Source organism: Ranitomeya imitator, chromosome 2 (assembly GCF_032444005.1).
Source record: "Ranitomeya imitator isolate aRanImi1 chromosome 2, aRanImi1.pri, whole genome shotgun sequence".
NCBI classification, from domain to species: domain Eukaryota; kingdom Metazoa; phylum Chordata; class Amphibia; order Anura; family Dendrobatidae; genus Ranitomeya; species Ranitomeya imitator.
The window spans coordinates 253006028-253022000 of NC_091283.1; the positions used below are offsets into that span (position 1 = coordinate 253006028).

Sequence of the window (15973 nt, forward strand, 5' to 3'; positions counted from 1 at the left end):
ATCAGTATTGTAGTATTCAGTCACTATGTGGTGCTAATATGTGGTCTGGAAATGGTGTTGTGGTATTTGTCCCTTGTATGTGCTATTTGGTCACCAAGTGGTAATATGTGGTCTGGTCATGGTGCGGTGGTATTTGTTCCTTGTATGTGATATTATTGGTCAAAATATACCTAAATTGTATTGCAGATTTTAACAAATATTTAATAGGTTACAGTAGAGTAGGGCCCGGCCATTTTTCTGGAATAATCTGGCTCGGGTATGTCACATGACCCCCGTCACATGACCCCCGTCACATGACCCGGGGGGCCCACAGTGTCTGAACAGCCCGGGGCCCTGGCTACCCTTAATCCACCCCTGCCTGGTGTGGAGGTGATAACACAATCATATGCCGCCATATACTAGACGTCCGGTAACCGGTAATAATTCCCTCATGTGTGGGGTCTATTTGTCTCCAGAGAAATCACACGTTACATTCCACACAGAACATTGTGTAGAAAAGGCGGCGCGAGGTAATTGTGCCAGTAGTGAGGGCGAATAATGACGGAAATGTCACTGACTGAGGAGAAGTCTCCATGTAGCGTCTTCACTGCGGATCACGTGACCCCTGACTCCTCCCCCTGTGACCTCATCACAGGTCCTGTGCGCACAGAGCAGCCATATATGTGGAGTGCGGCTCTGCAGGTGGAGGTATGTGGAGATTCCCCATTACTGAGCGCGGGGATATTAACCCCTTCTGCACGGAGACTCTTTATAAGAATCATAACGTTGTTGTTCTGTTTCCCGTAATAGATACATACGAGCCAACTATGGAGGACAGGAAGTGAGGGAGCGGATTGTTCTCCTAGTACAGGGCCCTTTTCTTGGCCCCACACAGTGTAATGCCCCCATTATGCCCTGTAAGCAGGTTCTGCCCCACACCCAGCTGCCTCGGGCACTTTACCATGAGCTGGTACCTCAGATTCTTCCCCGCACCCCTTTCCTTTGCTTGGCGCCAAATCTGTTCTGCCTTTGGGGCTCCGGCCTTTATAATATCAGTAACTGCGTCATCAAGGTCTCCTGACCAGGTGCACCCTCTAGACTCTTCCCTCCGGAAACCCTCCCTCTTCCCATTGATGTCACATGGTCCCGTCTGGACGGCAGATAGCAGTCTGTACAAATGCAGCACAGCCCTGAGGAGTCTTTTTTATGACTCTCCTTTTTACACCCCTTATGTAACATATATGATGCCGCTCACACAGTATAATGTTTCCACAGTACTGGCATCTCATAAAAAAGGTATTTTCACACTACTGCCATACCCTCACACACAGTATAATGTTCTCATAGTACCGCCATACTCCCCACACAGTATAATGTTCTCATAGTACCGCCATACCCCCACACACAGGATAATGTTCCTACAGTACCGCCATACCCCCACACACAGTATAATGTTCTCATAGTACCGCCATACCCCCACACACAGTATAATGTTCTCATAGTACCGCCATACCCCCACACACAGGATAATGTTCCTACAGTACCGCCATACCCCCACTTTCTAATGTTCCCACAGTACTGCCCCCTACATGGTACCATCTATCTCACTGACTACCACCGACAGTTAATTAATAAATACTCACTTAGCCTCATTGTCGGTGCAAATGATAATGAACCCAGGATCTATGAGATATTTACCATACGATAGTTGGATAGGCAGGAGTGTATCATCCATAAAGGTAGCCCACTTGATTGCTATGATGCCTATGAATTGACAGGGCTCAGTGGGTTGTTGTATTGGTTGCCCTCTCCTTCCCATCATCACAATTTCAGCTAAAGGGCAAGTAGGAAGAGAGAGGCTAAGTGCCAGAATTAGTGCATCTTAGAGATGTGCCTTTTCCGGGCGGCTGAGAGCTGATATTTTTAGCCTGGGGGCACAGTATCTATGACCCCTTCCTAGGCTATAAACCCCTTTACCCCCAAGGGTGGTTTGCACGTTAATAACCAGGCCAATTTTTACAATTCTGGCCACTGTCCCTTTATGAGGTTATAACTCTGGAACGCTTCAATGGATCCCGGTGATTCTGACAGGGTTTTCTCGTGACATATTGTACTTCATGATAGTGGTAAAATTTCTTTGATATTACCTGCGTTTATTTATGAAAAAAATGGAAATTTGGCGAAAATTATAAAAATTTCGCAATTTTCCAACTTTGAATTTTTATGCAATTAAATCACAGAGATATGTCACACAAAATACTTAATAAGTAACATTTCCCACATGTCTACTTTACATCAGCACAATTTTGGAACTAACATTTTTTTTGTTAAGGAGTTATAAGGGTTAAAAGTTGACCAGCAATTTCTCATTTTTACAACACCATTTTTTTTTAGGGACCACATCTCATTTGAAGTCATTTTGAGGGGTCTACATGATAGAAAATAACGAAGTGTGACACCATTCTAAAAACTGCACCCCTCAAGGTGCTCAAAACCACATTCAAGAAGTTTATTAACCCTTCAGGTGTTTCACAGGAATTTTTAGAATGTTTAAATAAAAATGAACATTTAACTTTTTTTCACAAAAAATTTACTTCAGCTTCAATTTGTTTTATTTTACCAAGGGTAACAGGAGAAAATGGACCCCAAAAGTTGTTGTACAATTTTTCCTGAGCATGCTGATACCCCATATGTGGGGGTAAACCACTGTTTGGGCGCATGGCAGAGCTCGGAAGGGAAGGAGATGGGACGTCATGTTGCGTTTAGAGAGCCACTGATGTGCCTAAACATTGAAACCCCCCACAAGTGACACCATTTTGGAAAGTAGACCCCCTAAGGAACTCATCTAGGTGTGTTGTGAGAGCTTTGAACCCCCAAGTGTTTCACAACAGTCTATAATGCAGAGCCGTGAAAATAAAAATTCTTTTTTTCCCACAAAAATTATTTTTTAGCCCCCAGTTTTGTATTTCCCCAAAGGTAACATGAGAAATAGGACCCCAAAAGTTGTTGTCCAATTTGTCCTGAGTATGCTGATAACCCATATGTGGGGGGAACCACCGTTTGGGCGCATGGGAGGGCTCGGAAGGGAAGGAGCGCCATTTGGAATGCAGACATAGATGGAATGGTCTGCAGGCATCACATTGTGTTTGCAGAACCCTGTTGTGAGTTCTGTTTTTGGGCTCCCTCTGGTGGTTACTGATGGTACTGGGTGATTTGTGTTCTGCTGTCTCTGGTGTCCACCTGTTCTATCAGGATATGGGAGTTTCCTATTTAACCGGGCTTTCTTGTCATTTCCTGGCCGGCTATCAAGGTTATCAGAGTGTTTTGTTACCTCAGCTTCTGGCTTCAGTAATCTTCAGGACAAGCTAAGTTTTGATTTTCTTGTTTTTCGTTTTGCTTTATTTTTGTCTTGTCCAGCTTGCAGATACGTGTTTCTTGCTGCTGGTTGCTCTAGTGGGCTGTAATTGCTCCTCATGTTCCATGAGTTGGAACATGAGTTCAAGTAATTTCAGGATGGTTTTTTGAAGGGTTTTTTGCTGACCGCGCAGTTTACTTTTGTATCCTCTGCTATCTAGTTTTAGCGGGCCTCATTTTGCTGAACCTGTTTTCATACTGCGTATGTGCCTTCCTCTCATTTCACCGTCATTATATGTGGGGGGCTGCTATTTCTGTGGGGTATTTCTCTGGAGGCAAGAGAGGTCTGTGTTTCTTCTAATAGGGGAAGTTAGATCTTCGGCTGGTGCGAGACGTCTAGGATCAACGTAGGCACGTTCCCCGGCTATTATTATTTGTGTGTTTAGGTTTAGGGTTGCGGTCAGCTCAGGTTCCATCACCCTAGAGCTCGTTTGTGCTTGTCCTTTTGTGATTCCCTGCCATTGGGATCATGACAGTATAGCCGGCCAGAAAGTTTTGGCTGAAGTAGGAGGAAAAGTAGTCTGAGGAAGTTTTTTTTTTTTTTTTTTTTCCTACTCTTCTGAGGTTGCTGCCTAGCCTTAATTGCAGCCTGGCTGATTTTTTCCTCCTCTTAATCCTTGAATGGCTCTGACCTTAGCTGTTTATCATGGACGTCCAGAGTTTAGCTTCGAGCCTGAATAATCTTGCTGCTAAGGTTCAAAATATACAAGATTTTGTTGTACATGCTCCTATGTCTGAACCTAGAATTCCTATCCCAGAGTTCTTTGCTGGAGATAGATCTAGTTTTCTGAATTTTAGGAACAATTGCAAGTTGTTCCTTTCTTTGAAATCTCGCTCTTCTGGAGACCATGCTCAGCAGGTTAAGATTATTATATCTTTCCTGCGGGGTGACCCTCAAAATTGGGCATTTGCATTGGCACCAGGGGATCCTGCGTTGCTTAATGTGGATGCGTTTTTTCTGGCATTGGGTTTGCTCTATGAGGAACCTAACCAAGAGATTCAGGCTGAAAAAGCTTTATTAGCTCTCTCTCAGGGGCAAGATGAAGCAGAAATATATTGTCAGAAATTTCGGAAGTGGTCAGTGCTTACTCAGTGGAATGAGTGCGCCCTGGCTGCAAAGTTCAGAGATGGCCTTTCTGAGGCCATTAAAGATGTTATGGTGGGGTTCCCTGTGCCTACAGGTCTGAATGAGTCTATGACTATGGCTGTTCAGATTGATCGGCGTTTACGGGAGCGCAAACCTGTGCACCATTTGACGGTGTCTTCTGAACAGGCACTTGAGACAATGCAATGTGATAGAGTTCAGTCCAGAAGTGAACGGCAAAACTATAAGCGGAAAAATGGGTTGTGCTTTTATTGTGGTGATTCAGCTCATGTTATATCAGCATGCTCTAAACGCACAAAAAAGGTTGATAAGTCTGTTGCCATTAGTACGTTACAGTCTAAGTTCATTCTGTCTGTGACTCTGATTTGTTCATTATCATCCATTTCCGTCGATGCCTATGTAGATTCAGGCGCTGCCCTGAGTCTTATGGATTGGTCATTTGCCAAGCGCTGTGGGTTTAGTCTTGAGCCTCTGGAAGTCCCTATTCCTTTGAAGGGAATTGACTCTACACCTTTAGCTATGAATAAACCTCAGTACTGGACACAAGTGACCATGCGTATGACTCCCGTTCATCAGGAGGTGATTCGCTTCCTGGTATTGTATAATTTACATGATGTTCTAGTACTTGGTCTGCCATGGTTACAAACTCATAATCCAGTCCTTGACTGGAAAACAATGTCTGTGTTAAGCTGGGGATGTCAGGGGGTTCATGATGATGCACCTCCGATTTCTATCGCTTCATCTACTCCTTCTGAGATTCCTGTATTTTTGTCTGATTATCGGGATGTTTTTGAGGAGCCTAAGCTCAGTTCGCTTCCTCCTCACAGGGATTGCGATTGTGCTATAGATTTAATTCCTGGTAGTAAATTTCCTAAAGGTCGTTTGTTCAATCTGTCAGTGCCAGAGCATACTGCTATGCGGGATTATGTTAGGGAGTCCTTGGAAAAGGGACATATCCATCCATCTTCGTCCCCTTTGGGAGCAGGTTTTTTTTTCGTGGCCAAAAAAGATGGTTCCTTGAGGCCTTGTATAGATTATCGTCTTTTGAATAAGATTACCGTAAAATTTCAGTATCCTTTGCCTTTGTTGACTGATTTGTTTGCTCGCATTAAGGGGGCTAAATGGTTCACTAAGATTGATCTTCGGGGTGCGTATAATCTTATACGAATAAAGCAAGGTGATGAGTGGAAAACCGCATTTAATACGCCTGAGGGCCATTTTGAGTATTTGGTAATGCCTTTCGGACTTTCTAATGCTCCTTCAGTCTTCCAGTCCTTTATGCACGATATTTTCCGTGAATATCTGGATAAATTTATGATTGTGTATTTGGATGATATTTTGGTTTTTTCTGATGACTGGGAGTCTCATGTTCAGCAGGTCAGGAAGGTGTTTCAGGTCCTGCGGTCCAATTCTTTGTTTGTAAAGGGCTCAAAGTGTCTCTTTGGAGTCCAGAAGATTTCTTTCTTGGGGTATATTTTTTCCCCTTCTACTATTGAGATGGATCCCATCAAGGTTCAGGCTATTTGTGACTCGACGCAGCCTACATCTCTTAAGAGTCTACAGAAGTTCTTGGGCTTTGCTAATTTCTATCGTCGTTTCATAACTAATTTTTCTAGTGTTGTTAAGCCTTTGACGGATTTGACTAAGAAGGGTGCTGATGTTGCTGATTGGTCTCCTGCGGCTGTGGAGGCCTTTCAGGAACTTAAACGCCGGTTTTCTTCTGCTCCTGTGTTGCGTCAGCCAGATGTTTCGCTTCCTTTCCAGGTTGAGGTTGATGCTTCCGAGATTGGTGCGGGGGCGGTTTTGTCACAGAGAAGCTCCGATTGCTCGGTGATGAAGCCATGTGCGTTCTTTTCTAGAAAATTTTCGCCCGCTGAGCGGAATTATGATGTTGGTAATCGGGAACTTTTGGCCATGAAGTGGGCATTTGAGGAGTGGCATCATTGGCTGGAGGGTGCTAGACATCGTGTGGTGGTCTTGACTGATCACAAAAATCTGATTTACCTTGAGTCTGCCAGGCGTCTGAATCCTAGACAGGCTCGTTGGTCACTGTTTTTCTCTCGTTTCAATTTTATGGTTTCATACCTGCCAGGTTCAAAGAATGTGAAGGCGGATGCTCTTTCTAGGAGTTTTGTGCCTGACTCCCCTGGAAATTCTGAGCCCACTGGTATCCTTAGGGATGGGGTGATTTTGTCGGCTGTCTTCCCAGACTTGCGATGTGCTTTGCAGGAGTTTCAGGCGGGTAAACCTGATCGTTGTCCGCCTGAGAGACTGTTTGTTCCGGATAGTTGGACCAGTAGAGTCATCTCCGAGGTCCATTCTTCTGCGTTGGCAGGTCATCCTGGAATATTTGGTACTAGAGACTTGGTGGCCAGGTCTTTTTGGTGGCCTTCCTTGTCGAGGGATGTGCGTTCTTTTGTGCAGTCTTGTGAGGTTTGTGCTCGGGCTAAGCCTTGCTATTCTCGAGCCAGTGGATTGTTGTCACCTTTGCCTATCCCGAAGAGGCCTTGGACGCACATTTCCATGGACTTTATTTCGGATCTCCCTGTCTCTCAAAAAATGTCCGTCATCTGGGTTGTGTGTGACCGCTTTTCTAAAATGGTTCATCTGGTACCCTTGCCTAAGTTACCTTCCACCTCTGAGTTGGTCCCTCTGTTTTTCCAGAACGTGGTTCGTTTGCATGGGATTCCGGAGAACATCGTTTCGGACAGGGGATCCCAGTTTGTGTCTAGATTTTGGCGGACGTTCTGTGCTAGGATGGGCATTGATTTGTCCTTTTCGTCTGCATTCCACCCTCAGACGAATGGCCAGACGGAGCGAACTAATCAGACCTTGGAAACTTATTTGAGGTGTTTTGTTTCTGCTGATCAGGATGACTGGGTTACCTTTTTGCCGCTGGCCGAGTTTGCCCTTAATAATCGGGCTAGTTCTGCTACCTTGGTTTCTCCTTTCTTTTGTAATTCGGGGTTTCATCCTCGTTTTTCCTCTGGTCAGGTGGAGCCTTCTGATTGTCCTGGAGTGGACATGGTGGTGGATAGGTTGCATCAGATTTGGAGTCATGTGGTGGACAATTTGAAGTTGTCCCAGGAGAAGGCTCAGCAGTTTGCTAATCGCCGTCGCCGCGTGGGTCCTCGACTTCGTGTTGGGGACTTGGTGTGGTTGTCTTCTCGTTTTGTTCCTATGAAGGTCTCTTCTCCTAAGTTCAAGCCTCGGTTCATCGGTCCTTATAGGATCTTGGAAATTCTTAACCCTGTGTCGTTTCGTTTGGATCTCCCGGCATCGTTTGCTATTCATAATGTGTTCCATCGGTCGTTGTTGCGGAGGTATGAGGTACCTGTTGTTCCTTCGCTTGAGCCTCCTGCTCCGGTGCTGGTGGAGGGAGAATTGGAGTATGTTGTGGAGAAGATCTTGGATTCTCGTGTTTCCAGACGGAAACTCCAATATTTGGTCAAGTGGAAGGATTATGGTCAGGAGGATAATTCTTGGGTGGTTGCCTCTGATGTTCATGCTGATGATTTGGTCCGCGCTTTTCATAGGGCTCATCCTGGTCGCCCTGGTGGTTCTCGTGAGGGTTCGGTGACCCCTCCTCAAGGGGGGGGTACTGTTGTGAGTTCTGTTTTTGGGCTCCCTCTGGTGATTACTGATGGTACTGGGTGATTTGTGTTCTGCTGTCTCTGGTGTCCACTGTCATGATCCCAATGGCAGGGGATCACAAAAATGACAAGCACAGATACAAACAAGCTCTAGGGCGATGGAACCTGAGCTGACCGCGACCCTAAACCTAACACACAAATAAAAGTAGCCAGGGAACGTGCCTACGATGATCCTAGACGTCTCGCTCCAGCCGAAGATCTAACTTCCCCTATCAGAAGAAACACAGACCTCTCTTGCCTCCAGAGAAATACCCCACAGCAAATAGCAGCCCCCCACATATAATGACGGTGAAATGAGAGGAAAGCACATACGTAGTATGAAAACAGTTTCAGCAAAATGAGGCCCGCTAAAGCTAGATAGCAGAGGATACAAAAGTGAACTGCGCGGTCAGCGAAAAACCCTTCAAAAAACCATCCTGAAATTACTTGAACTCATGTGCCAACTCATGGTACATGAAAAGCAATTTCAGCCCACTAGAGCAACCAGCAGCAGAGAATCACATATCTGCAGGCTGGACTAAAAACCAAATTAAGCAAAACACAAAACAGGAAAATCCAAACTTAGCTTGTCCAGAAGGTTCTAGGAGCAGGGAGCAGAGGTAACAAGACACACTGGATACATTGATAACCGGCGAGGAAATGCCAGCAAAGCCAGGTTAAATAGGAAACTCCCATATGCTGATGGAACAGGTGGAACCCAGAAACCCAGGAAAGACAAGTCACCCAGTACCATCAGTAACCACCAGAGGGAGCCCAAAAACAGAACTCACAACAGTACCCCCCCCTTGAGGAGGGGTCACCGAACCCTCACGAGAACCACCAGGGCGACCAGGATGAGCCCTATAAAAAGCGCGAACCAAATCATCAGCATGAACATCCGAGGCAACCACCCAAGAATTATCCTCCTGACCATAACCCTTCCACTTGACCAAATACTGGAGTTTCCGTCTGGAAACACGAGAATCCAAGATCTTCTCCACAACATACTCCAATTCTCCCTCCACCAGCACTGGAGCAGGAGGCTCAAGCGAAGGAACAACAGGTACCTCATACTTCCGCAACAACGACCGATGGAACACATTATGAATAGCAAACGATGCCGGGAGATCCAAACGAAACGACACAGGGTTAAGAATTTCCAAGATCCTATAGGGACCGATGAACCGAGGCTTGAACTTAGGAGAAGAGACCTTCATAGGAACAAAACGAGAAGACAACCACACCAAGTCACCAACAAGAAGTCGAGGACCCACGCGGCGACGGCGATTAGCAAACTGCTGAGCCTTCTCCTGGGACAACTTCAAATTGTCCACCACATGACTCCAAATCCGATGCAACCTATCCACCACCATGTCCACTCCAGGACAATCAGAAGGTTCCACCTGACCAGAGGAAAAACGAGGATGAAACCCCGAATTACAAAAGAAAGGAGAAACCAAGGTAGCAGAACTAGCCCGATTATTAAGGGCAAACTCGGCCAGCGGCAAAAAGGTAACCCAGTCATCCTGATCAGCAGAAACAAAACACCTTAAATAAGTTTCCAAGGTCTGATTAGTTCGTTCAGTCTGGCCATTCGTCTGAGGATGGAATGCAGACGAAAAGGACAAATCAATGCCCATCTTAGCACAGAACGTCCGCCAAAATCTAGACACAAACTTGGATCCCCTGTCAGAAACGATGTTCTCAGGAATCCCATGCAAACGAACCACATTCTGAAAAAACAGAGGGACCAACTCAGAGGAGGAAGGCAACTTAGGCAAGGGTACCAGATGAACCATTTTAGAAAAGCGATCACACACAACCCAGATGACGGACATTTTTTGAGAGACAGGGAGATCCGAAATAAAGTCCATGGAAATGTGCGTCCAAGGCCTCTTCGGGATAGGCAAAGGTGACAACAATCCACTGGCCCGAGAACAGCAAGGCTTAGCCCGAGCGCAAACCTCACAAGACTGCACAAAAGAACGCACATCCCTCAACAAGGAAGGCCACCAAAAAGACCTGGCCACCAAGTCTCTAGTACCAAATATTCCAGGATGACCTGCCAACGCAGAAGAATGGACCTCGGAGATGACTCTACTGGTCCAATTATCCGGAACAAACAGTCTCTCAGGCGGACAACGATCAGGTTTACCCGCCTGAAACTCCTGCAAAGCACGTCGCAAGTCTGGGGAGACAGCAGACAAAATCACCCCATCCCTAAGGATACCAGAGGGCTCAGAATTTCCAAGGGAGTCAGGCACAAAACTCCTAGAAAGAGCATCCGCCTTCACATTCTTTGAACCTGGCAGGTATGAAACCACAAAATTGAAACGAGAGAAAAACAGTGACCAACGAGCCTGTCTAGGATTCAGACGCCTGGCAGACTCAAGGTAAATCAAATTTTTGTGATCAGTCAAGACCACCACACGATGTCTAGCACCCTCTAGCCAATGACGCCACTCCTCAAATGCCCACTTCATGGCCAAAAGTTCCCGATTACCAACATCATAATTCCGCTCAGCCGGCGAAAACTTTCTAGAAAAAAACGCGCATGGCTTCATCACTGAGCCATCGGAGCTTCTCTGTGACAAAACCGCCCCCGCTCCAATCTCGGAAGCATCAACCTCAACCTGAAAAGGGAGCGAAACATCTGGCTGACGCAACACAGGGGCAGAAGAAAACCGGCGCTTAAGTTCCTGAAAGGCCTCCACAGCCGCAGGAGACCAATTAGCAACATCAGCACCCTTCCTAGTCAAATCCGTCAAAGGCTTAACAACACTAGAAAAATTAGTTATAAAACGACGATAGAAATTAGCAAAACCCAAGAACTTCTGTAGACTCTTAAGAGATGTAGGCTGCGTCCAGTCACAAATAGCCTGAACCTTGACGGGATCCATCTCAATAGTAGAAGGGGAAAAAATATACCCCAAGAAAGAAATCTTCTGGACTCCAAAGAGACACTTTGAGCCTTTTACAAACAAGGAATTGGCCCGCAGGACCTGAAACACCTTCCTGACCTGCTGAACATGAGACTCCCAGTCATCAGAAAAAACCAAAATATCATCCAAATACACAATCATAAATTTATCCAGATATTCACGGAAAATATCGTGCATAAAGGACTGGAAGACTGAAGGAGCATTAGAAAGTCCAAAAGGCATTACCAAATACTCAAAATGGCCCTCAGGCGTATTAAATGCGGTTTTCCACTCATCACCTTGCTTTATTCGTATAAGATTATACGCACCCCGAAGATCAATCTTAGTGAACCATTTAGCCCCCTTAATGCGAGCAAACAAATCAGTCAACAATGGCAAAGGATACTGATATTTTACGGTAATCTTATTCAAAAGACGATAATCTATACAAGGCCTCAAGGAACCATCTTTTTTGGCCACGAAAAAAAACCTGCTCCCAAAGGGGACAAAGATGGACGGATATGTCCCTTTTCCAAGGACTCCTTAACATAATCCCGCATAGCAGTATGCTCTGGCACTGACAGATTGAACAAACGACCTTTAGGAAATTTACTGCCTGGAATTAAATTTATAGCACAATCGCAATCCCTGTGAGGAGGAAGCGAACTGAGCTTAGGCTCCTCAAAAACATCCCGATAGTCAGAGAAAAACACAGGAATCTCTGAAGGAGTAGATGAAGCGATAGAAATCGGAGGTGCATCATCATGAACCCCCTGACAACCCCAGCTTAACACAGACATTGATTTCCAGTCAAGGACTGGATTATGAGTTTGTAACCATGGCAGACCAAGTACTAGAACATCATGCAAATTATACAGTACCAGGAAGCGAATCACCTCCTGATGAACGGGAGTCATACGCATGGTCACTTGTGTCCAGTACTGAGGTTTATTCATAGCCAAAGGTGTAGAGTCAATTCCCTTCAAAGGAATAGGGACTTCCAGAGGCTCCAGACTAAACCCACAGCGATTGGCAAATGACCAATCCATAAGACTCAGGGCAGCGCCTGAATCCACATAGGCATAGACGGAAATGGATGATAATGAACAAATCAGAGTCACAGACAGAATTAACTTAGACTGTAAAGTACTAATGGCAACAGACTTATCAACCTTTTTTGTGCGTTTAGAGCATGCTGATATAACATGAGCTGAATCACCACAATAAAAGCACAACCCTTTTTTCCGCCTATACTTTTGCCGTTCACTTCTGGACTGAATTCTATCACATTGCATTATCTCAGGTGACGGTTCAGACGACACCGCCAAATGATGCACAGGTTTGCGCTCCCGTAAACGCCGATCAATCTGAACAGCCATAGTCATAGACTCATTCAGACCAGCAGGCGCAGGGAACCCCACCATAACATCTTTAATGGCCTCAGAAAGGCCATCTCTAAACTTTGCAGCCAGAGCGCACTCATTCCACTGAGTAAGTACCGACCACTTCCGAAATTTTTGACAATAAATTTCTGCTTCATCTTGCCCCTGAGAGAGGGCCAACAAAGCTTTTTCAGCCTGAATCTCTTGGTTAGGTTCCTCATAGAGCAAACCCAATGCCAGAAAAAACGCATCCGCATTAAGCAACGCAGGGTCCCCTGGTGCCAATGCAAATGCCCAATCCTGAGGGTCACCCCGCAGGAAAGATATAATTATCTTGACTTGCTGAGCAGGGTCTCCAGAGGAGCGAGATTTCAAAGAAAGAAACAACTTGCAATTGTTCCTAAAATTCAGAAAACGAGATCTATCTCCAGAAAAAAACTCTGGGACAGGAATTCTAGGTTCAGACATAGGAGCATGTACAACAAAATCCTGTATATCTTGAACCTTAGCGGCAAGATTATTCAGGCTGGAAGCCAAACTCTGGACGTCCATGATAAACAGCTGAGATCAGAGCCATTCAAAGATTAAGAGGAGGAGGAAGTAGCCAGGCTGCAATAAGGCTAGGCAGCAAACTCTGAGGGAAAGGGGAAGAAAAAAAAAAAAAAAAAAAAACTTCCTCAGACTACTTATCCTCCTACTTCAGCCAATACAATTAACACTTTGTGGGCCGGTTATACTGTCATGATCCCAATGGCAGGGGATCACAAAAATGACAAGCACAGATACAAACAAGCTCTAGGGCGATGGAACCTGAGCTGACCGCGACCCTAAACCTAACACACAAATAAAAGTAGCCGGGGAACGTGCCTACGATGATCCTAGACGTCTCGCTCCAGCCGAAGATCTAACTTCCCCTATCAGAAGAAACACAGACCTCTCTTGCCTCCAGAGAAATACCCCACAGCAAATAGCAGCCCCCCACATATAATGACGGTGAAATGAGAGGAAAGCACATACGTAGTATGAAAACAGTTTCAGCAAAATGAGGCCCGCTAAAGCTAGATAGCAGAGGATACAAAAGTGAACTGCGCGGTCAGCGAAAAACCCTTCAAAAAACCCATCCTGAAATTACTTGAACTCATGTGCCAACTCATGGTACATGAAAAGCAATTTCAGCCCACTAGAGCAACCAGCAGCAGAGAATCTCATATCTGCAGGCTGGACTAAAAACCAAATTAAGCAAAACACAAAACAGGAAAATCCAAACTTAGCTTGTCCAGAAGGTTCTAGGAGCAGGGAGCAGAGGTAACAAGACACACTGGATACATTGATAACCGGCGAGGAAATGCCAGCAAAGCCAGGTTAAATAGGAAACTCCCATATGCTGATGGAACAGGTGGAACCCAGAAACCCAGGAAAGACAAGTCACCCAGTACCATCAGTAACCACCAGAGGGAGCCCAAAAACAGAACTCACAACAGTCCACCTGTTCTATCAGGATATGGGAGTTTCCTATTTAACCGGGCTTTCTTGTCATTTCCTGGCCGGCTATCAAGGTTATCAGAGTGTTTTGTTACCTCAGCTTTTGGCTTCAGTAATCTTCAGGACAAGCTAAGTTTTGATTTTCTTGTTTTTCGTTTTGCTTTATTTTTGTCTTGTCCAGCTTGCAGATACGTGTTTCTTGCTGCTGGTTGCTCTAGTGGGCTGTAATTGCTCCTCATGTTCCATGAGTTGGAACATGAGTTCAAGTAATTTCAGGATGGTTTTTTGAAGGGTTTTTTGCTGACCGTGCAGTTTACTTTTGTATCCTCTGCTATCTAGTTTTAGTGGGCCTCATTTTGCTGAACCTGTTTTCATACTGCGTATGTGCCTTCCTCTCATTTCACCGTCATTATATGTGGGGGGCTGCTATTTCTGTGGGGTATTTCTCTGGAGGCAAGAGAGGTCTGTGTTTCTTCTAATAGGGGAAGTTAGATCTTCGGCTGGTGCGAGACGTCTAGGATCAACGTAGGCACGTTCCCCGGCTATTATTATTTGTGTGTTTAGGTTTAGGGTCGCGGTCAGCTCAGGTTCCATCACCCTAGAGCTCGTTTGTGCTTGTCCTTTTGTGATTCCCTGCCATTGGGATCATGACAGAACCCCTAATGTACCTAAACAGTAGAAACTCCCCACAAGTGACCCCATATTGGAAACTAGACCCCCCATGGAACTTATCTAGATGTGTTGTGAGAACTTAGAACCGCTAAATGTTTCACTACAGTTTATAATGCAGAGCCGTGAAAATAAAAAATCATTTTTTTTTCCACAAAAATTATTTTTTAGCCCCCAGTTTTGTATTCTCCAAGGGTAACAGTTGAAATTGGACCCCAAAAGTTGTTGTCCAATTTGTCCTGAGTACGCTGATACCCCATATGTTGGGGTAAACCCCTGTTTGGATGCAAGGGAGGGCTCGGAAGGGAAGGAGCACTGATTTACTTTTTCAACGCAGAATTAGCTGGAATTGAGATCGGACGCCATGTCGCGTTTGGAGAGCCCCTGATGAGCCCAAACAGTGGAAACCCCTTAATTATAACTGAAACCCTAATCCAAACACACCCCTAACCCTAATCCCAACGGTAGCTCTAACCACACCCCTAACCATGACACACCCCTAACCCTAATCCCAAACCTATTCCCAACTGTAAATGTAATCCAAACCCTAACTTTAGCCCCAACCGTAACTGTAGCCTTAACCCTAACCCTAACCCTAACCCTAGTCCTAACCCTAATGGGAAAATGGAAATAAATACATTTTTTAAATTTTTTAATTTTTCCCTAACTAAGGGGGTGATGAAGGGGGGTTTGATTTACTTTTATAGCTGGTTTTTAGCGGATTTTTATGATTGGCAGCTGTCACACACTGAAAGACGCTTTTTATTGCAAAAAATATTTTTTGCGTTACCACATTTTGAGAGCTATAATTTTTCCATATTTTGGTCCACAGAGTCATATGAGGTCTTGTTTTTTGCGGGACGAATTGACGTTTTTATTGGTAACATTTTCGGGCACGTGACTATTTTTGATTGCTTTTATTCCGATTTTTGTGAGGCAGAATGACCAAAAACCAGCTATTCATGAATTTCTTTTGGGGGAGGCGTTTATACTGTTCTGCGTTTGGTAAAATTGATAAAGCAGTTTTATTCTTCGGGTCAGTACGATTACAGCGATACCTCATTTATATCATTTTTTTATGTTTTGGCGCTTTTATGCGATAAAAACTAGTTTATAGAAGAAATAATTTTTGCATCTTTATATTCTGAGGACTATAACTTTTTTATTTTTTCGCTGATGATGCTGTATAGCAGCTCTTTTTTTGCGGGACAATATGATGTTTTCAGTGGTACCATGGATATTTATTTCTATCTTTTTGATCGCGTGTCATTCCACTTTATGTTTGGCGGTATGATAATAAAGCTTTGTTTTTTGCCTCGTTTTTTTTTTTTTTTAACCGCATTCACTGAAGGGGTTAACTAGTGGGACAGTATTATAGGTGGGGTCGTT

The 15973-nt window shown here is 44.8% G+C and overlaps 1 protein-coding gene across 1 annotated transcript in view; it reads left to right on the top strand.

Moving 5' to 3' along the window:
* Positions 1–630: 630 nt before the first annotated feature.
* The window catches only part of LOC138667360 (oocyte zinc finger protein XlCOF6.1-like), a 43814-nt gene continuing 28471 nt past the window's right edge, over positions 631–15973 (top strand). Inside the window, exon 1 of the mRNA XM_069755587.1 lies at positions 631–687. The gene's annotated coding sequence lies outside the window, so the exon portion shown is untranslated. The remainder of the gene's footprint in view (positions 688–15973) is intronic.